This window comes from Heptranchias perlo, chromosome 31 (assembly GCF_035084215.1).
Source record: "Heptranchias perlo isolate sHepPer1 chromosome 31, sHepPer1.hap1, whole genome shotgun sequence".
Lineage (NCBI taxonomy): Eukaryota > Metazoa > Chordata > Chondrichthyes > Hexanchiformes > Hexanchidae > Heptranchias > Heptranchias perlo.
This window is the reverse complement of record NC_090355.1, coordinates 14,564,054-14,586,777: the sequence shown is the minus strand read 5'-3', so window position 1 is coordinate 14,586,777 and position 22,724 is coordinate 14,564,054. Positions and strand designations below refer to the sequence as shown.

At 40.9% G+C, this 22,724-nt stretch overlaps 1 protein-coding gene across 1 annotated transcript in view; it reads left to right on the top strand.

Annotated features, from left to right (window-relative positions):
* Nucleotides 1–22,724, top strand: part of cacna1ba (calcium channel, voltage-dependent, N type, alpha 1B subunit, a) — a 518,974-nt gene that overhangs the window by 188,399 nt on the left and 307,851 nt on the right. The gene's annotated exons all lie outside the window — the stretch shown is intronic.

The following is a 22,724-nucleotide window of genomic DNA, read 5'->3' as shown; positions in this document are numbered from 1 at the left end:
TGCTATTGAGAGCAAACACGTTTTGAAACATCTTAATCTGTCCCAGCGTTCGGACATTAGCACAAAGTCTTTTTTAAATGTCTTCATATTTAATTGTTGGAATTAAGGGAAGTAATACGCTTTTCTGTGCTCTCTCTATCCGTTCTCCTGGGAGCTGTTTTATTTCCTAAATCCATGCTGAAATTGGTTTTGCATTCATTTTGGGCTTAATTGTTAACTAATCTTGTACCCAGTTTAATAGCAGCACCCACTCATGGTACTCATATAGAGCAGTTAATTTGTCAGAAAAGATGCAAATTAATGGGCGCTTCCTTAAATGTGTGTGGTGAAGTTTAGGGGAAAGGTAGCAATGAATGTAAAGGTAGTCAGGTGCAGAGCAGCTTCGGGAGAAGATGGAGATCAGAACCTACCCCTTGAGATGCACACAGTGTGTGGCTTGGAAGAAGTCAAAAATCAGGGATAATGGGATTAGAATCCCTGAAGAAATTCTGTTCTGTCTGTTGAAGATGACACGTAAACATTGCTACAGGAAAACGAAAGAAGCCATTATACGTTCATATCAAAACTGCACAATTGAAGTATTGCTGCTGTCTATCGCTGACTGGGAAAAATGACAAACTTTTGTGTGCTTAGAATTGGGAATTAAATTTCAGTTTTGCATTCACAATGCATTTATCACAAAATTGAGAGTGTGGGGTTATCAATTAGTAAAATAGCTCAGCTTCAATCATTACAGAGGATGTCATCTGCACCTGCCGCACTTATCTTCAGTCTGCGAACTACCTCCCATGTTTTGATAGAGAAGTGCATCTTACCTTCTAAAGAGAATCTGCTATTTGTCACGCTGTGAGTCTAGTTCCTCAGACAGGCGGATAAACACTTCTGACTTTAATGAGCTGGAGAGCACAACCTCCCTGCAGTCACTTGCCATATGTCCATGGCTGCAGACCAGTGCCATTTTATTACAGTACCTTGCTCTGTGTCTTTCTGATCTCAGTCATTGGAAATAACAACTGTTTCTGACAGCCATGGCACGAGCCTCACATTTTATTGCCTCCCAAAGTATACTTGTTTGAGGAACAGGAGCCACGCTGGGATAACTTAGTACCAGTTGATGATCTGTATTGTTCCTCATGAAAGTTCTGAATGGATCTGGGGTTCTGACAATGATCAATCTGGATTGATGTGTCTGAGCTGCATGTTACTATGTTAAATACATAAATGTATATTCTTTTACCTTGCTCAGCGCACTTGATTATACAAACAGGTTTGCAGCTTGTAATAGACTGGTCCGTACTGTTATAAACAGAGATTGTACATTAATTTCAGAATTCCATTAGTTTACATTATTGGCCGATTATCTGTAACACATTAAAGCAGATATAGAACTCACAGTCAGATAATGCTTACTCTGGTCGCTATGTATTCATGACATTCCTCTGATCACTATTTCTTGTGAAATCACAAAACATTTTTTAGAATGCATTTATAATTTTGCTGGAAATAATGATCACAGCAAATCTTTCTGCTAAATTCATGATGCCAAAAACATAAAAGGGCGGTGGTGGAAAACGGGTGGGGTGTACAATGGGAGGGGATGCCCACCGGGCAGCTGATCTGCTATCGCCTATTCTCCATCATTGCCGAAAGTTAAAATCAGCCCTAAAATAACGAGAGGAAATCTTTCCCACAATGATCTAAACTCTTAATTTTAACTGACCTAACTGAACTCCGCCTACCACCGGAAGGTTACAAGGTTGAGCAGTAGCTTCCTACCACTGGTACCCAATTAGCAGGCTTCTTTTTTAATGTGACTTCTTCCAGTTTTGTCCTCTTCACATTGTTCAGAAGGAACCTCCTCCTACTGCGGTACAGTTCCATGAGCACAGGGAACCTTCTGACACATCCTTTATCTGCGAGGCTAGTTCAGTGAATGTCGCCAGACTGTGTCACAGCTGACCCTGTTCTGAGCCAACACTCCACACGTGCACTTTCCAACAAGATCGGTGGGCAGCAATCAGGTCATGAATCTGTCTTTTTTTCCCGCCTCCCTCCTCGTCCGAGACTAATGAGGCCAATTTTATTGCTCAGGCTGTTGCTGAGATCAACCAACCCAGTGCGGACTGGAGATTGAACCTGGGAACTAATGATCTCAGTAGGTCGCTTCCACACTGGGTGATTTTACTCACTGAGCTATGGAAGAGCATTAGATAAATTTTGTCCTCTAGATTACTAAATCAAGGTGAAACTAAAATGAAAACAAATGCTGGAAAGCTTAATTGGAAACAGAAAATGTTGAAAATGCGCAGCATGTCCGTCAGTAAAGGGCAAAGATTGTTTGCTATTTTGGACAGAGATTCTTCTTCAGAATTGACTCTGATCAGATGAAAATTACATTTTATGTAGGTTAGATAGAGGCGCCATAAGAAAAAGTTTCCTTTCAAAGAGCACATTGGTGCTGCAGCATAGTGAGATGGCCAGAACATTCGTGTGATGATGTGTTGCCATCAGTCATGTGCATCTTCTAAAGTCTGATGTTTGGTAATTAGAAGCTTATCTGTCATTAGGAGACCAAGCTTTGCATTTATTTCTTGGGTTGCTATCTCGTATCTTAGAACTTAATGACAAGTGATAGAAAATATCGTCTGGTTTTGATACAGGTGTAATGGTGGCATTTTAGAAACTTTCCAACTTCAACTTCAATACTTCCAGTCAGGGATTCTATTAATCAAGAAACTTTCTTTATGTTGTGACAAACCACTGTGAATACCAAATCTGTATCAGCAGCACAAGTCACAATGTGTACTTCTAACCCAGAGATTCAATATTGATTTTACAGCAGGTGCCAGTGATACCAGACAGTACAAAAACTTTACCAAATTAGACTAAACCGCACAATTTGGGGTCTGTAGGCTGCCAGTTTATTTTTTACCCAGATGCGGCTTGAATCTCTAATGTTATATCACTTGCGGTTTGCATATTCCCACAGTTTTATCTGAACTTCAAATGACATTAAAAGAAGAACTCTTACATTAGGCAATACATCCATTTGTTGGTGCTGCACAGTCTATTCTTTGCTATGACCTGCAAAGGCAGATGCATTTGTTTCCCTCATGGGATAGATTACTTGGGAAATGGTATGCAGCCTGTGGGTGGGATCCACTAATCTGTGTTGGTTTAAGTGGGGAAAGGGATATGAGATTTGAGACCCAGCACAGTGCATGTCAAACTGTTTGATAACAGAGTAGTTTCACCTTCACAAAGAAGTGCTCAAGTCTAAATGGAAGATGGTAATGGTTTTCATGGAATGTGTGTAAAAGCTTTTAATAGTCTGTGCCAGGAAGGATAAGTCAGAACGACCACAATTTGGATTTGCATATTGAGTTCTTGTCCAAGTTACTGGCAAAAGCAGTTTCCCTACTCATTGGAGCAATCTTTATTCTAAAGCTTTGGATTCAAGTTTTAAACTATTCAAACCCAAGAGTCTCAATTCATCCAAATGCCCATCCCTATTCCACAGTACTTCAGAAATAATTTATTGCTAAAATTTTCTCCAATCCTCTCTTAAGACTTGCAGGTTTCAGAGGTACAGGCATCCCTCCAGTACTTTGCCTAAATGATCAATCTACATACATGAGCCTGTTTTGTGGGGTAGAAATTGGTCATCGGTGTGCCTGTTTTCTATGCGGAAAACGGGGGCAAGAATGATTAATTTTGCAGGGCTTTGCTCTGTGCCACAAGAGTGACTGAATACTTCTGATACCACAATGGCCTCGGACGATTTTCAGTTATCCGTGGCGGCCACCTAAAACAGGCGTTAGGGCCTCTTACCAATGCTAAGGAGGGGCCTGATGCCTGTGCCCTCCCCCACCCCCTCCACCCTGGGACTTGCCTCACCGGCAGCGGCATGAGGTAAGCGGCCCAAAATTCACTCTTTCTGAAGGGTGGGTTGCCTGTGAAGGCTCAGAATATTTAGATGAGGCCCGGGACCCAATTTTGGGTCAGGCTCGGGCCTCTCTGTTTGGGTGCATGGTGTAGCACTGAGTCTTGGCCTGAAAATGGGCCCAGACAAGAGTTGTCCAGGATTGTCCTGGAGTCTCCAGGAATTGAAGATTCATCTCCAGGATACTGCTGTGAGCAACTCAGGAGAAAAATTATCGGGGCATTAAAAAAAACCTGTGGTTTATTTAATTTTCTTTGAACATTTTTCTTTACTTGTTATAAAAATATTGAAGATGGGAAAAAAGGCTTGTTTTTATTAATGATCAAGAATCATCCATTCGGCTTTCAAATTGGCATGGGAAGGTGGTGCGCTGAGAGGATGTATGTGTTGGGTGACCAATGGTGGATATGTGGGGGCAGGACAGTTAAAGGCAAGAGGTCACACGATGAGACCTCCAGGAATACAGGCAACCAGTCGAATTTCTACCCCATCTGAGTTTTGACAGGCTCTTCATCCGTAGAGGACATTTATCAAACTGCTAAGTTTGATACTGTTTTGATCCATCATATACACACATGTGCTTTCCAGCAGGGGTTGCTGAGGAGTGATCAGGTGCAAGAACTTTGGCCAATTTTTGCTGCCTTAGCCCAAGGCCCGAGGCCAATTGCTGCCAGAAGTGAGATTAACTGAATCAGCACAGACTGGGATTGAATTTGGAACTTTTTTGATTGATGTTACTTAGTACTACACTGATAGTGACTTTACCCAGTACAACATCGATTTTATTTTTTTGATGAATCTCTGCCGTCCATTATTAACCTCGATAATGGCTGCTAAAATTTGATTTGATTTAATACAATTTTGTAGTTGCTAAAATGTGTCCAAATTTGATATAGTAAGAACTAATCCAACATATACAAATGAAGAAAACCAGTGCCGTCCCTTTGATTTCAGTCTGAGTCGATGAGTTTGAATCTTTGTGACATTGTCATGGTGTATCTACATGGTCTACTGACAGATTTAACAATGTCTAATTTTACTGCTGTTATGGTGCCGGGTGAAACTATTGTTCTACATAGACTTGCATCGTGACTTAAAAGTTTCTTTTTTTTGTTGACTAAGCTACCGAAAATTGCACTGGGGCGAAAGATTATTTCTGGCATAACTGGTATATTTGCAAAGTAGGTGATAAACTTTTCAGAATCTAACCTTTCTGAATGTAATGACCAAGGCTCAGGGATCATGTGCTTTCTCAGTCTTGATTTTTTTCAAATTCTTTCATGGGATGTGGGCGTCGCTGGCGAGGCCGGCATTTATTGCCCATCCCTAATTGCCCTCGAGAAGGTGGTGGTGAGCCACCTTCTTGAACCGCTGCAGTCCGTGTGGTGAAGGTTCTCCCACTGTGCTGTTAGGAAGGGAGTTCCAGGATTTTGACCCAGCGACGATGAAGGAACAGCGATATATTTCCAAGTCAGGATGGCGTGTGACTTGGAGGGGTGCAGGTGGTGTTGTTCCCATGTGCCTGCTGTCCTTTTCCTTCTAGGTGGTAGAGATCGCGGGTTTGGGAGGTGCTGTCGAAGAAGCCTTGGCGAGTTGCTGCAGTGCATCCTGTGGATGGTACACACTGCAGCCACAGTGCGCCAGTGGAGGAGGGAGTGAATGTTTAGGGTGGTGGATGGGGTGCCAATCAAGCGGGCTGCTTTGTCCTGGATGGTGTCGAGCTTCTCGAGTGTTGTTGGAGCTGCACTCATCCAAGCAAGCGGAGAGTATTCCATCACACTCCTGACTTGTGCCTTGTAGATGGTAGAAAGGCTTTGGGGAGTCAGGAAGTGAGTCATTCGCCGCAGAATACCCAGCCTCAGACCTGCTCTTGTAGCCACAGTATTTATATGGCTGGTCCAGTTAAGTTTCTGGTCTATGGTGAACCCCAGGATGTTGATGGTGGGGGATTCAGCGATGGTAATGCAGTTAAATATCAAGGGGAGGTGGTTAGACTGTCTCGTTGGAGATGGTCATTGCCTGGCACTTGTCTGGAGCGAATATTACTTGCCACTTATCAGCCCAAGCTTGGATGTTGTCCAGATCTTGCTGCATGTGGGCTCGGACTGCTTCATTATTTGCTCAGTGTTCAGTTCCATTCGCCACCCTTCAACCATCAACGAACATCCCCATTTCTGACCTTATGATGGAGGGAAGGTCATTGAAGAAGCAGCTGCAGATGGTTGGGCCTAGGACATTGCCCTGAGAAACTCCTGCAGCAATGCCCTGGGGCTGAGATGATTGGCATCCAACAACCACTAACATCTTCCTTTGTGCTAGGTATGACTCCAGCCACTGGAGAGTTTCCCCCCTTTCTTGCTGATCAATCCCTTAGCTTCCTCAACAGACTGAAGTACCATTGATACAAACTCGAGAACTATCTCCTTTTTGGTAGAACGCTATTCTTGGAAGGCTGCTTCCTGCTCTTCTGTTCTCCATCTTTGGACTGAATTCCAGGTATGAATTGTCACACACTGTGTGCCCTGCCGAGGCAACTGTCTCCCAAGCAATATTGTTACCTGGAATTTTTGTGCATATTCCAGTTCAAGTACAGAGTGTAACCCACTATCACCCAACCAGAAGATGGAAAAACAATAATTTCCATCACCTGTTTTTCCCGCCAATTGCAGAGTCAGTTCCATTAGACATCTGGTTTTGATACAGTTGTCTCCATCCTGATGTTATGTTACCCAGTAAGAAAGTATAACTGACCCATTTCACTCAGGGGTTTAGTTAAAATCTTATCTCTTTCTGAAGATGTTAAGTAGTTGAGATTTGCAACACTGTCCTAGAGTTCAAGAATATTCCAGGTATGCATTTTAAACATATTTTTGGTCAGCCAGGTATCTGACATGCACAAAAACGCACCAGTATGTTCAAGAATCTCCAAACCTGCTGCGGAATCTTCACATATAGAGTTTCTGTTTGCCTGATGTAGACCCTGCACACTCTGTCCTCATTGGGACACAACCCATGTACTTAGCTTTAGCTTAAGCTGTCTAAACTTAAGAGTTGGGGACACAAATGTGCATGGGCTATAACATAAATTGTGCACCTTACCAGTACAGAGATCTGGTAAGCTTCCTGCTGCATGTCCAGTTAAGTTCACCCTACCCATTAGGATGTTGGCTTAAAGGGTTATCTGGAAGTGAATGGGAAGAATCCCAGTCCCCAGTTTCCAGGGTCCATAACTCAGCCAAGCTTGCTGGTCAGTCTTCAACCATGCCTGGAAGTACTGTGGACCTTCCTGGTTCTGGTATCAGATTATGAGTTGTACTGAGGGAGTGCTGCACTGTCAGAGATGCTGTCATTTGGATGAGACGTTAAACCAAGGTCCTGTCTGCCTTCTTAGGTGGACATAAAAGCTCCCATGGTATTATTTGAAGAAGATCAAGGGAGTTGTCCCCGATGTCCTGGCCAACATTTATCTCTCAACCGACATCACTAAAACAGATTCTCTGGTCATGATCTAATTGCTATTTGTAGGACCTTGCTGAGTGCAAATTGGCTGCTGTGCTTCCCTACATTACAACAGTGACTATAATTAAAAAGCGCTTCATCAGCTGTAAAGTGCTTTGGGCAGCCCTGAAAGATGCTATATAAGTTCTTCCTTTTCTTTCGTTACCATGGAAACTTGATTTGGTTCTTCCATTGCCAAGTGTTTCATCTTGGAGTCACCTTTAACCTAAAAAGACTTACCTCCTCTTCCTCCCCTGACTGCTACCATTAGGAAGAATAATCACTAGTTTAAATACATAACATGCATAATGTAAAAACTATTGCTATTGGTAGATCAATCAAATATAATTTAGAGTTTTCTGTTTTCACTTCCACTGACTTTGGCTACAAGCGTTTCCCTCGAGAATCACAAGGCCTACCTAGGATGACAAATTATTTGGGGTGCATAAATACTTTACATTCTACATCAATTACCTGGTTGTAAAATAGAACTGCCTGGAAGATTTCCTGAATCACCTATCTAAACGATTTATCCAAAAGGAAGTATTACAGCAGATCTTACAAAAGCTTGAGCGGTTAATAATAAAATTGTTTGTATTAGCTGCCTCTAATTTTCCTCTGGAACAGCACGATCAAACTGGGTGTGGGAGGACAGATTGATATTTCTCTAGCCCTCAACTAGTCTGTATCATTTATTGCTTTAAATTATGCCAGGCATCCTTGCTTTTTTTTCTCATCTATATTTTCTGGGTTTGTTGCCATTATAACAGTTTTCCCTTTAACCTTTATCCTTCAAGTGTGGCTTTGGAAGCATGCTTAAATGTTTATGTGGAAGCTTCCAGAAAGAATTACATACCACAGTGTTCTTGGAGAGAAATTTTGCATGTTAGAACTCACTGCCTTCGCCTCGTAATAAAAAAACAACTGGGAACAATTATCAGGGGACTGTTCACAAATCTGAAATGTACAGTTGGACATTAATGTGTTTATGTGTGGAAGACATCTCCTTGACCAGGAATTATTATACAGTGTAATTTCTCAATAATTCTACCCCCTCCCATTTTCTCCAGTTCCCTCCAGTTTTCAGCTTGGGAGCAACTCGTATGTGACCAATAGTTGGATTTCATGAATACCCTGAACAAAATTCGACTCCAAATTCTCATATTTGCAATCATTTACAATATCAGTGACCTGATTCTTTTAAGAAGAATTTAATCTTTTATAAATTCATTCATTCCTAACACTTTGTGTGCTGTTGTGATTGGTCCCTTGCATAATGTGCTTCAAATATATGCTTCTGCATATATCAACATATTTTTCTTCCCAAATGTGGGTCCATATTGCAAATCACAATTCAAAAATCACTGATGGAACCTCACGCATTCGGGTGATTGGAGTCAAAAAGAGATTCGCACAATGGCGAATTGACAACTTTTTGCAATTTTCAGCAGTATTTTGCCTTTACATTATGTGCAAATACTTACAACTGCTATGAAAGAGAGCATCCAAATATTACACCAGAATATTTGACACTTTCCTATAGCCCTTATGACGAAAGAAACCAAATAAAGATGAAAGGTGTGCAAATAAGACGCGAGACGCAGGTGGGTAGATTATGGCAACAAATCTTTTAAGTCGCGCACCTGTTGGATCCCATGTTCTGACAGTAAAAGTACATCAAATACATTCAAACATTTGCTATAATAGGCAGTTGTTGCTATAGAAACAGCAATAACGGTTTGTGCCATTAAGTGGGAATCGATACTTTGTAGATGCTGGAAAGGCTGTCTCTATGGAAAAGCATGTGACACACTGGAAGATTCTGTGGAAATTGATCAAGTTAGCAGCCTGGAGCCTGAGCAGCCTTGTGTAGAAGAATTTCACACACAAGTGCATAGCATTGTTCTTTTTTTCTTGTTTTATGAAAAGACATGTGCGAGTCAGAGGGGTGGAAATTGCGTCAACAGTGGGGAGGCGCAACGACCAGCCAGAACGACCTTGGGCCTTATTAACATTTTTTTGCCGTGAGCAGTCCGCACTTGACGCCCCTCCACAGGCAGCTCGCGCGTTTGAAGAGGACGAATGTCAGACCGCTTTGCCTCACTGGCAGCGGCCTGAAGCTAAGTCCCGCCAGGGGGGTTGGAGCAGGCAACGGGGGGGAAGGAGGGGACGGATGGGGTGTGGTGGTGGGGTGTACAATTGTCAGCACTGTGGAGTCAGGGGGAGCATACCTACTCCTCCTCCTGGCTCCAGACAAATGCTTTTAAAAAATCTTTTAGAAGAGATAATGTAATCTTACCTTTTGTTGGCGGCCTCTGTTTAGGCCGCAGTGGCTGCTGAAGAATCCCGAGCGAAGGAGGACGGTGCCTGCTCCGCTCGTCAGAAAATAAATTCCCAGAGGGAAATAGCTGTTACGCCCCTTGTACATGTTAATGAAGGGCTTAACACCAGTTTTGGACGGCTACCTAAAAAATGGGCCCGACAAATTTAGCAGTGGCTCGAATGCAGGTGCAGATGGGGAGTGGACAACTGAAGTTGTCAGGAAGATTGTCACGATAAACAGGTACACAGCATACCAATTTCTACCCTGGAATCTTTGTGAAACACAACATGTAATAAAATGAGGTTTGACTGTTTTAAAAAAAAAGTAGTTAAAATGAGGCAATCAGAAGAGCTTACTGATTCTGTATATACAAAGGATAGAATGCTTGCAGCTCTTTTGCACACTTACCTGTCACAAGTGACATATATGATATCACTGCAGGCACCTTGAAATGTTTAGCAATGAGTCTGATGTTTTGAAGGAAATATTTAAACATGAAAGTCACTGTTGTCAATGATGATTTGGATGATCTGGCAAAGCACATACTAACTGATATTATCGTGGCTTCATGCCCATCTCTGGATATTTGCATTTACAGTACATGGCTTGCTGTGCTGACTGGTATTAACCACGTACTAAAGGAGTATGCTGTCTATTCATTTCTGACTGTTTTGCGATGACCAAATTTCACCACGAAATGAAGTGAGCATTCCATTCGGACCACTTACCTATGAAGTACCTTCTGTTGGGAGGAAATTAATTTGCAACTGGTGCCTTTGTAACTGTTCCCCGGCCTGAGTCATTGCCTTTAGAGAGGAGGGATAGGAGACAGAAATCAAAAAGGAAATGGTTTCCAAGGCAAGATTAAGGACGTCTAGTTTACACATGATTTTGTGTCATATTTTTAATTTTTATTAGAACTATTTGCCTCTCAATACTTAAGAAGTGCAAACCAGCCTGTGGTAAAGAGAGTTGAATTGCATATTGGCATGAGTCAGAGCATACCATAGGAGAAAGAAAGGTTTTTAATTGATTCTCTGCATGAGCCATCTTATGAAATACTAAGCGATCAACAAAAAGCAATTTCCTGTTCAATCTTCTTCTCACTTGGGTGTACTCTGGATTCTCATAAATCTAGCACTGACACAGTCCGATTTAGCAGGAAGCGCACACACTTTAAGTGTTGATAAATATTCAGATGCTGCAAGTATCAAAGTCCCCTTCTCCTCTCTTTAAGTGATTATTTCTCAAAATAGAACTGTTGAAGACAGAAAATAGCTTGTCAGTGGAGTAAATAAATGTAGGAGGGGCTGCTGGATGTTGGACTTACTATGAGGAGCACTGACGCATCAGTGATTATTGAGCTGAGCCCCTTGTGCTCCCTTATGAGCACTGAAACCTGGCAATATCAGAATGTCGCACTTGTGACTGAACGATGACTCTCTCAGGAATCTTGCCTCCTTGTTTCGGTGTTTTTGCAGAAATTGTGTTTAACACTTGGCAGTGATGCAACACGGAGGAGCATCTAATAAAAGTATTAAGATTTTTTTTCCCATCTCTTACAGCATCATCTACCTTATTCTTTCTGACCTTCAGTGATCATATGAATCAATTGTCTGCAGCTATTATAAATTATGAATGATACATTTTGAATAGCCGCTGGCTGCCATTTAAAAAAAAATCCTGAGGGAATAGATAAATTGTGCTACACAGTCTGTGTCTGTGTGGACTTACGAAAATAATATGTGTAAAGTTATGTAAATCAAGAGAAAAAAATGCACAAGTTAATTGCAGTTTATTATGACGCACTATTGCAGGGTCAGATTTGACATCTGGCATCAGACACATGTCAGACAGTTTGTTATAATTGTCAGTCAGCTAATTGGGCGGTGGTACTGCTACAGGAGAGCAATTTTGGATTGAAGTACAAGCTAGCTGGAGCAGGTTACACAGCAATATTGGCAAGATTTTGCCAAAATAAGAGTGGCACAATAGCCTAGCGAGTATTAGTATGTTTTATATGTATTTAACCAGAATAGGATGAGAGCTTGCAGTGAGAGAGAAAGCAAATTTGAGATTTCTGAAGGCATAAATCAAGACAGTAAATCTTGAGTGATCCTTCAATGTCATTAAAATCCAAAGATTCAAATACTGCCTTTCCTCTTTGGCATTTTGTATTCTGTATAATGTAGAGATAGTACATGTTTGTTTAAAAATTTGCTGTCGTTTTCTTAATGGTACTGGTCTTTGCCCATGGGGTCGGGAGTGTGCGAAGTTGACAAATGTAAGGTACAGATAGGAGGGACGTTGGACCCAAGGCATCAATCTGACTGATACTAAAGTAATACTGTAGTAGAGGGTATGAAAGTAAAGCTGACCATTTAGATTGTAGTTAAGTGCAGATTAAAAAAGAAACATGATGGTTAGAAAACTGGAAAAAAGATATCGGAAGTGCTGAAAATACCCAGCAGGTTGCTTAACATATGGAAAAAGAAAGGAATGGTTAATGCTTTCAGTGGAGACCCTTTATCAGAACGCAAACATCTGAACTCAGTACTAAAACACCTAGGGATGACTGAATAAAATGTGTTACCATGGGGAGCTAACCTGACATTTAAATGCTGAGTCATAGAAGAACAAGAGAATCCTGTAAGGTATTGGTTGCTATGGTGCAGATAGTTGGTAGTGGGTCCTCATGGTTCACAGACTTTAAGTGAGTGTTGTGGAGCTTGGGGCCTACAACCTGGGGCTTGTACCTGTTTTTTGCCAACAGTCAATTGTACTGTATACTATGAGGCTTTTCTTAAATATTTAAAAATACTGTTTGGATTGCTTTGTGTTGTGTATTAAAAATAAAACCATTTAAATGCAGAGCGATTCTTTTGGCATGAAATGCAAAGACTTTATTGCAGCAGTTACCTGAGAAAGATTGAAAATTATTCTGTGAGAAACATACCACAAAGCTCAAAGTACATTCCACTCATATGTTATTTATAACTGCAGGAAAGAACTGAAGAACCACATCACTTTGTTGAAGTATGACGTTTGGTTATAAGCTACTAGACCCAGCTGTCCGATATTATCATACCAACACTTTACACGTTTGTATCAAATTCCACTGTTCCCTATTTTAACAAAATAGTGGACAAAAGGATTTGCTACCAGCGCCTTGAGTGTTTAAACAATAATATTGCACAGCATAATTTCCAGGCTTCAATCTCCCTCTGGTGAATTACAGACCAGCTGTCTGCTGGTAGAAGCTCTGTTCCAAGTAGATAATCCATTAACCCAGTTTACACACTATTGTCAAATGGTATGATTCCAAATTGAGTTTAGTTATATTTTACATTCAATCCATGTTTGGTTTAAAAAAAAGAGCCAGTTCAGAAATCCCATAAGTCTCTATATTTGTGTTGTGTGTGATATGGATTGTATCTCAATTTCACAATGTTCAAATGAAAGGAGTTGATTAATAGGGCTTAACTTCCAAAGAATCTGTCGTCAGTTCCCTCTGTACTACACCAGTACCTATTCAGGTAAAGAAAAAACGGATTGCAAAGCCTTTTGAAAATTGAGCCCCAGGTTAATAAGAGGTCTTTAGATCAGATGAGAAAACTCGTCCGTTATGTCCTGAAAACAGCCACGGAGCAGCAACTCTGTGTACTCAGTACGAATTATGCATGCAGAACTGCACTCTTGCTGTTTTGGGACATGATCTTTCATTGTAGAAAGCAGTAACTTAAAATATAAGATTAAAAATGTACATTATTACTGTTTTAATTAAATTTGAGGAATTAGAAAAAGAATATGTTTAAAAAGGTTGATGCAAAAAGGATTATTGCTCAGGATATAATACATTGGGGGGGCATATAAAAGAACCATCTATTGTTATAGTGGTTCTAAGTTGTACAATAAAATGATGTTATGAAGCTCTTCATGAGTTCCTTGTAAAGTCAGTAGGAAAGTGAATATGTGTTAAAAGCAGAGATCTACGTTCATCCGATAGAATCCTGAACACTGAAATTTCTATCAACATTTTGCACTGATATTTAAAGGGGCTGTGTTGTCTTGAAAGCTTCCTTGTCCCATTTGTTTACATAGGTGCTGTATAGGATAACTTTATCACATTATCAAACTCACATTTTGGAATTTAACAAATAAAAATGTGCAAGTTAAATATTATTTTATAGTAATTGTGGGGGAGGCAGTTAAACTGTGGCAGATACAGCATCTGCTGCAATATAATATGCCCCAGAGTGCAGTCTTGTGTTTGTTCAGACCTAGCACCATCATCATTACCTCATCCAATATAAGATTGTATCCCTCTTAAGGTAAATGATGTTGAAAACAATTAAGATGGCGATTCTCAATACCACACTGTTCTGGGATACGGGAAATCTACAGAACTAAGTATTAAAAAAAAGACAGTGAAAAGGATTGTTAAATATTGACAATACTTCATTTCTGCTCTTGCTGCTTTGCCAAGGATCTGTCATGTGGAGCAGACATGACACTGTTTGCAAGGCTTGGACAGCAATGTATGCCACCATTAAAAAAAATCTGCCTATTTTATCTTTCTCACTGGTGTGTAATGGCTGCTGTTCATAGACTTCTGCAATTCCCCTCAGTGTTTTTCTTGGCAGGTGATCCTCATGTTCTCCCGTCTGGAGGAGGAGGGTAGAATATGTAATGACAGATTGATGTCTCTGAAGGTTTGTGAAATCTCAGCGGGGCTTCATCACTTAGAAAACAAAGAAATACTCAATACGATAGTGTCAGAAACCTTACACTGATTGACAGGGACACGCTATTTGTAACTGAATAGATCCAGAAAGTGGAACCGAGGCACAGAGTAATTCACTCTCATTTTTCAGGGTTGGCTTAAAGATTGTTAAAATATATTGATTTATGAATCGGAGTGCTCGGAATCAGATCATGCTGTGCCTTAACAAAATTTCCGATTTGTGCTTTTGGAATATCACAAAACCATACAGTGTTAGTCATGTTATTCCATCTCCAGCATAGCTTGGAAAATTAATATGGGTAATACCGTATTTGGTGGCATAAAATTCAATTTGTATTGAAAAACCCAGTATTTATGCATTAACCTTGCTCTGCTGTGCATTACTTTCCGTAATGAGAACTTAATTGTGGACTGTTTCACGCCAGAGGAGAAGTGGCTGAAAGCATATGTGGAATTCAATTGTATAAGTTCTGGAGGTGGATGGTAGTGATGAGCCATTAGTGCATGGTAACCTGGACAACTATGCTAGTGCTGCTTGGCAAGTTGCATGAGTAATTTTCAGTGTTAGGGGTGAGACTTTACGACAGGTCGGCTCACGACCTGATAGTCACAAATATCATACAAGGTGTGAGAAAACGTCATTTGGTCTATCAAACCAATTGTCCCAACTAACTGGCTCAATCCACTCCACACCACATTTAGTCAGCAGCATTCACATCTACTTTTGAGTCCACGATTTTTGATTAGTTTGGCGCACAATTTATTTATTTCAAATCCTGTCAAATAATTTACTGAATTTGTCAGATTATTAGCAAAATACCTGTTGGAAACACATTGTATTCATTAAAACAGCATCTCAAATCCGTAAGTTATACAATTGATTCGGTAACATAGCAGCTATTTTCCAAAGCATTAATGTAAATAGGACCTTTGACCCTGCCTTTATATTATGATTGGCTTACAATATGAGATTGGACTTGGGCACCTTAATATTACCATTAACTAATGTGCAGCAGCAAGTAAACAACAAATCCCCAGGTGTATTTATCGCTACAGAAAAACAAAGCCGAAAAACTAGATAGCGGGGGTGAGATAAAATGTGTAACTAGATTTGTATTGTTTTTTCAAATTTAGACAATTACTTAAGGATTAATGATCAATTCTCCAAATGCAACAGGTTTTACAACAGTCTCCTTAATGAGAATAGAAAGAACATTAAGGGGCAGTGGACTCATTTATAAATCTGTCATTTTAAAGAATACTTCCCCTTTGAGATCTAAATTTGCTTGGGAATTTGAGGTGGCTCGCTGCTAAATATCAGAATATATTCTCTTTCTTTTGGGGAAGGGAAAAACAGGGTAATAGGGCAGAATAAGAACATAAGAAATAGGAGCAGGAGTAGGCCATACGGCCCCTCGAGCCTGCTCCGCCATTCAATCAGATCATGGCTGATCTTTGACCTCAACTCCACTTTCCCACCCAATCTCCAAAAATCTATCTATCTCAGCCTTGAGTATACTCAATGACTCAGCATCCTCTGAGGTAGAGAATTCCAAAGATTCACAACCATCTGAGTGAAGAAATTCCTCCTCATCTCAGTCTTAAATGGCTGACGCCTTATCCTGAGACTATGCCCCCTAGTTCTAGACTCTCCAGCCCGGGGAAACAACCTCTCAGCATCTACCCTGTCAAGCCCCCTCAGAATATTGTGTGTTTCAATTAGATCACCCCTCGTTCTTCTAAACTCCAGATAGTCGAGGCCCATTCTTCTCAATCTCTCCTCATTGGACAACCCTCTCATCCCAGGAATCAAGCTAGTGAACCTGCGTTGCACTGCCTCTAAGGCAAGTATATTCTTCTTAAGATAAGGAGACCAAAACTCTACACAGTACTCCTGGTGAGGTCTCACCAAAGCCCTTTATAATTGTAGTAAGGCTTCCTTACTCTTGTACTCCAACCCCCTTGCAATAAAGGCCAACATGCCATTTGCTTTCCTAATTGCTTGCTGTACCTGTATGCTAACTTTTTGTGTTTGTTGTATGAGGACACCCAAATCTCTCTGAACACCAACATTTAATAGTTTCTCACCATTTAAAACATATTCTGTTTTTCTATTCTTCCTACCAAAATGAATGACCTCACATTTCCCCACATTATACTCCATCTGCCACCTTCTTGCCCACTCACTTCACCTGTCTATACCCCTTTGCAGACTCTTTGGGCTCGATTTTAAAAGGGAAAAACGGGTGGGTTGGGGGTGTGGGGGGCATTCAAAATTGCAACCATTTTGGACCCGCCCCCCACCTACCCATTTCCAGTTTTCACCATGGCGGGATGAGGAGCGGACGACCAACCCTCAACCAGGAGGCAGGTCGGACAACAAAACCTTTCAAGGAGGCTGCAGGCCTCCATTTTTTCCACAGTTTCCGATTTCAACCCCGGGTGGGTGGGGGGGGGGCGGGATTCCTGGGCCTTCTCTTTAATGCCATGTGAAAGGAGGCAAGAAGGCCCGAGACTAACAGGTAGGTAAGTGCCTTTCTGGCACAGCTTGTGGGTCTGGAGGAGCAGGAGTGCTTCCACCAGGCCCAAAAAGCCTCCCTGCAGTGACCCCCCAATGATCGTGGATCCCCACCCCCAAATTCTCCAACCCCTGACCCCCTCCCCCGACGACGGCAGACCCCCCCGATGACTCCCGATCCCTCTCCCCATGACTGACTTCCTCCCGTGACCCCGTGTCAACCCATGCCCCCGTGCTAGCCCATGCCTCTGTGCCCCCATGCCTGCCCCCCTCCCCCATCCATACAAACAAAGACTTACCTGAAGACTTCCCTGAACACATCCTCTCCCTGGCTGGTCTCCCGTCCAACTGGGACCAGCCTGTCAATCAAGTCGGTCAGTGGGACAGCAAACCAACAAAAAAAAAGACGTCAAAATCGTAAGGACGTCCGGGAAACACGTACTTCCGGGTTTCCCGATTGCAATTTGACCCCCCCCACTCCCTTCCCAGCTCAGAGTCAAAATCATGCCCATTGTGTCCTCCTGACAAGGTAGAATGAGACTACATTTATGGAAAAATGGTTACCAAGACCCTTGAAGCTAGCATCGATAGATGCAATATCAGAGAATGCTGTAACATGCTAAATGTCATTTCAGTGAGAAACATGAAAAATACATTTCAAATTTGTTTAGTGGATTATGGCTGCTGAGATTGTTCATACAGATGCCATAGGCAATATGGAGCAATAACTAAGCAGCAGGGCTTAAACCTTGGGAGACGTTGTTCTACAGAACACTGGTGGTAGCTTAGGACACCAACGTATTTTAGCCAACTCAATCCTTACATTCTCTAGCTTGGTCTAACTCGGCCAGAGGACAATAAAATGACAGCTGTTTTTCTGTGTTAATTTACACAGAATAATAGGTCAAAAATGCATCTGTTTATCATTGTTTTTAAAAAAATGTTAGTTTAACCTTTTGTTTTAACTCTATAGTCATGATATACGGCAAGTTTAATAACTTGCTGTTTACTTCTTTACTGCATTTTTATAATTGTATCTCTCCTGCTCCACAGGACAAATCTATTCTTTCTCCATTTCTCCCACCCTGCCAATAGCGTACACCGTCCATCATCAGAGAATGTGGACAGGTACTAACTCTCTTCCAAAGCCATTCTTTAAATGCCTTTCAGGATGCATATGAGAGCAGCCTTGGATGACTCATCATCTAGTTCACGCTTCCTCTATGTTGGAATGAGGCTCATCATTGTTTACCATTTACCATTCATAAACTGACCAAGGTCAAGAACTTCCCATGTGGGGCATCACAGGCTAACCCATGTTTTCCATTCTCTGTGATGAGGTATTTCAAGAGTGATCTGCTCACTTATAATGTAGGATATACAGCAGTTTGTTGCTCCCAATGGACAAAAATTAATTGTTGTTACATGGAGAGGATGTGACGTGGGTAAAAATTTCCCAAGCTAAACGATTGAAAGTGATGGTACAATTATTGATGCTGTAAGTTTTAGTAGGACACAGAATCACACTCACAATTCCCCACACATTAATTGTCATTAGATGAAGTTCAGTCCTTCTCCTTGGGGAGGAAGGGAGAAAAAAATGCTAAGTGAGGCACGCTGATTTCGGTCTCCCATGTTTGCTTTGGAAGATTTCAACATTGCATGAGGCCTGGATGCGGTTTACTGCTCTAGCAGACAGAGAATGGTGAGTATCATCTACATAGAAATACATAAAAGTACACAGAAGTTGCAACACAAAAACAGATCATTTGGCCCAATCATTCCGTGTTGGCATTTACCTTCCACATGAGCAAATAGTTCTAATCACATTTATCCACCCAGTTCCCATATCCCTTCAACCCCTTTTCCATCATTCACCTATCCAATCTAATCTTGAATGTTGACATAGTTTCTGTCTCAACCGCAACCCTGGAAGTGAATTCCACAGCCTCACATCTCCCTGTATGAAGAAGTTTCTCCTGCCCTCTGTTCTAAATCTCTTACATTTAATTTTGTATCTATGGCAATTCGTTCCTGATCCCTCAACTGCTGCAAACAGTCTGCTTCTTTGAACCCTGAACAATCCTTTCATAATTTCAAAAACTTCTATTACATCGCCCCGTAATCTCGGAACATAGGATCAGTGGTAGGCCATTCAGTCCCTCGAGCCTGATCTGCCATTCAGTGAGATCATGGCTAATCTCTACCCTGACTCCATTTTCCTGCCTTGGCTCCATATCCCTTAATATCCTTGGCTAGCAAAAATCTATCGATCTTAGATTTAACATTTTTAATTGAGCTAGCATCTCCTGCTTTTTGTGGAAGAGAGTTCCACACTTCTACCACTTTGTGTGAAAAAATGTTTCCTAACTTCTGTCCTGAATGGCCTGGCTCTGATTTAAGGTTATGTCCCCTTGTCCTACACTCCCCCACCAGCGGAAAATGTCTCTCTCTATCTACCCCATCAATTCCTTTCAAAATTCTAAAAACCCCAATCAAATCACCCCTTAACCTGCTATATTCCAGGGGATACAAGCCTAGTTTATGTAATCTCTCTTCATAATCTAACCCTTGGAGCCCTGGTAATATTCTGGTGAATCTACACTGCACTCCTCCCAAAGCCAATTATATCTTTTCTAAGGTGCGGTGCCCAGAACTGTACACAATACTCTAGATGCGGTCTAACAAGGGCTTTGTTTAAATGTAGCAAAACTTCCTCCCCTTTATATTCTAATAAGTTTCTAGGTAAAGGCTAACATTTCATTAGCCTTTTTGATTATTTTTTGTACCTAACTACTACATTTTAGTGATCTGTGTATACGGACCCCTAAATCTCTTTGGACCTCCACCGTTCCTAGCTTTTCACCATTTAAAAAATACTTGGATCTATCCTTTTTTGGTCCAAAATGGATGACCTCACACTTACCTGCGGTGAAATCCATCTGCCACAGTTTTGCCCATTCACTTAATCCATCAATGTCTCTGTAATTTTCTGCTCCCGTCTACACTACTTACTATGCCACCTATCTTTGTGTCATTGGCAAACTTGGATATATGGTTCTCTATTGTGTTATCTAAGTCATTAATAAATATAGTGTCTTTCTTTGTATTTCCTCATACCAGGCAGAATCCTAGTGAATCTGTGTTGTACCCTCCCTAATTCATTGATGGCCTTCCTATAGTGTGAATTCAAATAATGTACATGGTACTCTAACTGAGGTCTTATTAAGGTATTATATGGGCACATCATTACCTCTTTGCTTTTATATTTTATACCTCTTGAGAGATAAACCTAGAATTCTATTAGCTTTTTTTAACAGCCTTATCGATCTGAGGTGCTGCCTTTAATGAGAGACCAAAAGATGTGGAGAAAAAGAAAGATTATTGTGAAATTAAAATGAGGAGGGAGAACACATTTGAATATGTAAATAAATCTATCCTGAAAAAGGGCAGGGGTGTGAGCAGCAATAAATTAAACTACAGCGTTGTGGGATGTGGGCTTCTGTCCGAGATTCCCGATATAGTGAGATCCAGATTTCAAGTGGAGGGGCTGAATAGAGATTTCGGGAAAATTGGAGAGTCACTCGCCCCATAATTCTATCTCCGGCCTTTTGCTTGGGTCTCCAGCCCAGGGTTAGTGTATGGAATGGCAAGAATCCAAAGTCGAGCAAAAAAAACATTAATAACATATCAAGAAATAAAAATAATTTTTTTAAGAATTCCTTGTTCTTGTGGCAACTGATACTCAACACAATTGCTGCTCAACCCTTCTTCCATTCTGTCCCCAGCCTTTTCTGTCACAATTACCCCAATAACACGTGAAATATTATGAAGCGTAGTCATCTGAAAAACCCTATAAATCTGATCCATGTATTATGGATAAAATGAAGAGTTTCCATTCCCAGAACCCAGGTTCCATCAAGGTTTGTGTTGATGTGAATTCTGATATTTATATATTTAATTTTGAAGGCTGTGTTGCAGCTTTAATTTAACATATCTGCACCAAGATATCAGATTTGGCAAACTGAATATAAAATGTGTGTGGTAAGATTCAGCTCCAGCACAAGAAAAGCAAAAGTGTAATGGGTTTAATAATTTATTCAAAGAACCTTGTGAATATGAAACATGATCCAGTATTCAAATGTAAGACAGTCTTCATCCGGACTAGCACAGGCTCAGGAGTCAAGGAGACTTTCTCATATATCCTTTTCCTAAAGAGCATTCTTTTGTGGTCAGTAACCACTCTAAGTACAAATGTGGTTAGCTGTTGGTGGTGCCCATCTTTTCTCAAAGTATTGTGTTGCCTAACAGCTTTTGGAGGTATAAGGTAGAAGAGATATATGCACTCAGCGATCATTACATTTACTTATGTGTTGTAACCTTTTGAGGGAATGTAGAATAATTCTCTTCCACCCAAGAATCAATCCTGACTGAATTCTGACTGAATAATTGTATCGATAATATACATTACAGAACTATACCTAACATACATTGTGCAAGAGTGCAGTATAGAATTCTAGATAATCTTTTTGCCAAGTCCACTGCAATATTCTGCACATACCATATATCCCATAGCACTTAATTTGCAAATATTGGCTGCAGTTGAACAGTATAATCACTAAACAGTGCACCACTGGATACATAAGTTACTAAAAGCATTTTATGCTGCCCAGAGATGAAGGCTGAGGATATTATCTTATATATTCAGTCAATTTATGAAGCCCAGGATTGGTATACATACTTTGCCAATTCTAGTCTACCAATTGCATTCAGTATTTGTTTTGTTATAGCGAAGACAAATTTACTTTAAAAGTGAGACGTATTCTCACTCAATTGATGTAGTTCTGTGATCCCAGTGAGGAGTTATTGGTGATAATCCAGATCTGAATCCACCCCGACTAATGGAATGAAAGGGGCTGAAATTGGAAACTTAACTTAGCCAGTGCACTCATTGTGAATCAGCAACTCATATTACACTGTGCTTGATTTTTTTTTTCCTTTCTGTTTGGAAAAGAAAATCAGGCTTGGTGTAAAATGGGCTGCTGATGCGCTATGAGTGCGTTTCCCACTACTGCTGAAGACCAATTCCACCCCCAAAGTCTCTAGCTGTTTTTATATTGGTGTTTGTGCTGCATTAGCAGCAACCTCAAGTGAACTTGCCAGATTAGCTAAGACTGGCTGCCAAGACGACCCAATTAAAAAAAAATGTATCTTTCTGGCAGCCAGCCTTCGTGAACTTTGAACGAGCACGGTAAGAAGCCTGTGTTAAAGCAGCTTTTGTATCGCCCTCCTTCCTCCCCCCATCTGTCTGTCTCTTTCTCCAGCAAGGGTCCAACGTAAAATGGATTTGGGTACTCCCAGTCCATTATGCAGTGGACGAGTCCACCACACAAAACTGTCCCTACCCAGCACAAATCAAAATTTGGAGCATAACAATCCACTAAAAATAGGAAATTGAATGAGTTAATGTGAATTTGTAAATGTTGTCCTGTTCTTTTTAAATACCAGTATATGCAAATACAAGAAATAAAAACAGAAAATGCTGGAAAAGCTCAACAAGTGAGGCAGCATCTGTGGAAACATTTATGCAAATACAAGGATGTATTTAAGAATAGTCTGCTCCTAGGGTAATTTTATCTGCCAAACCATAGCTTTCTGAGTAATTGTCTGAAACCGTTTTATTTTTGTGTGATGATTT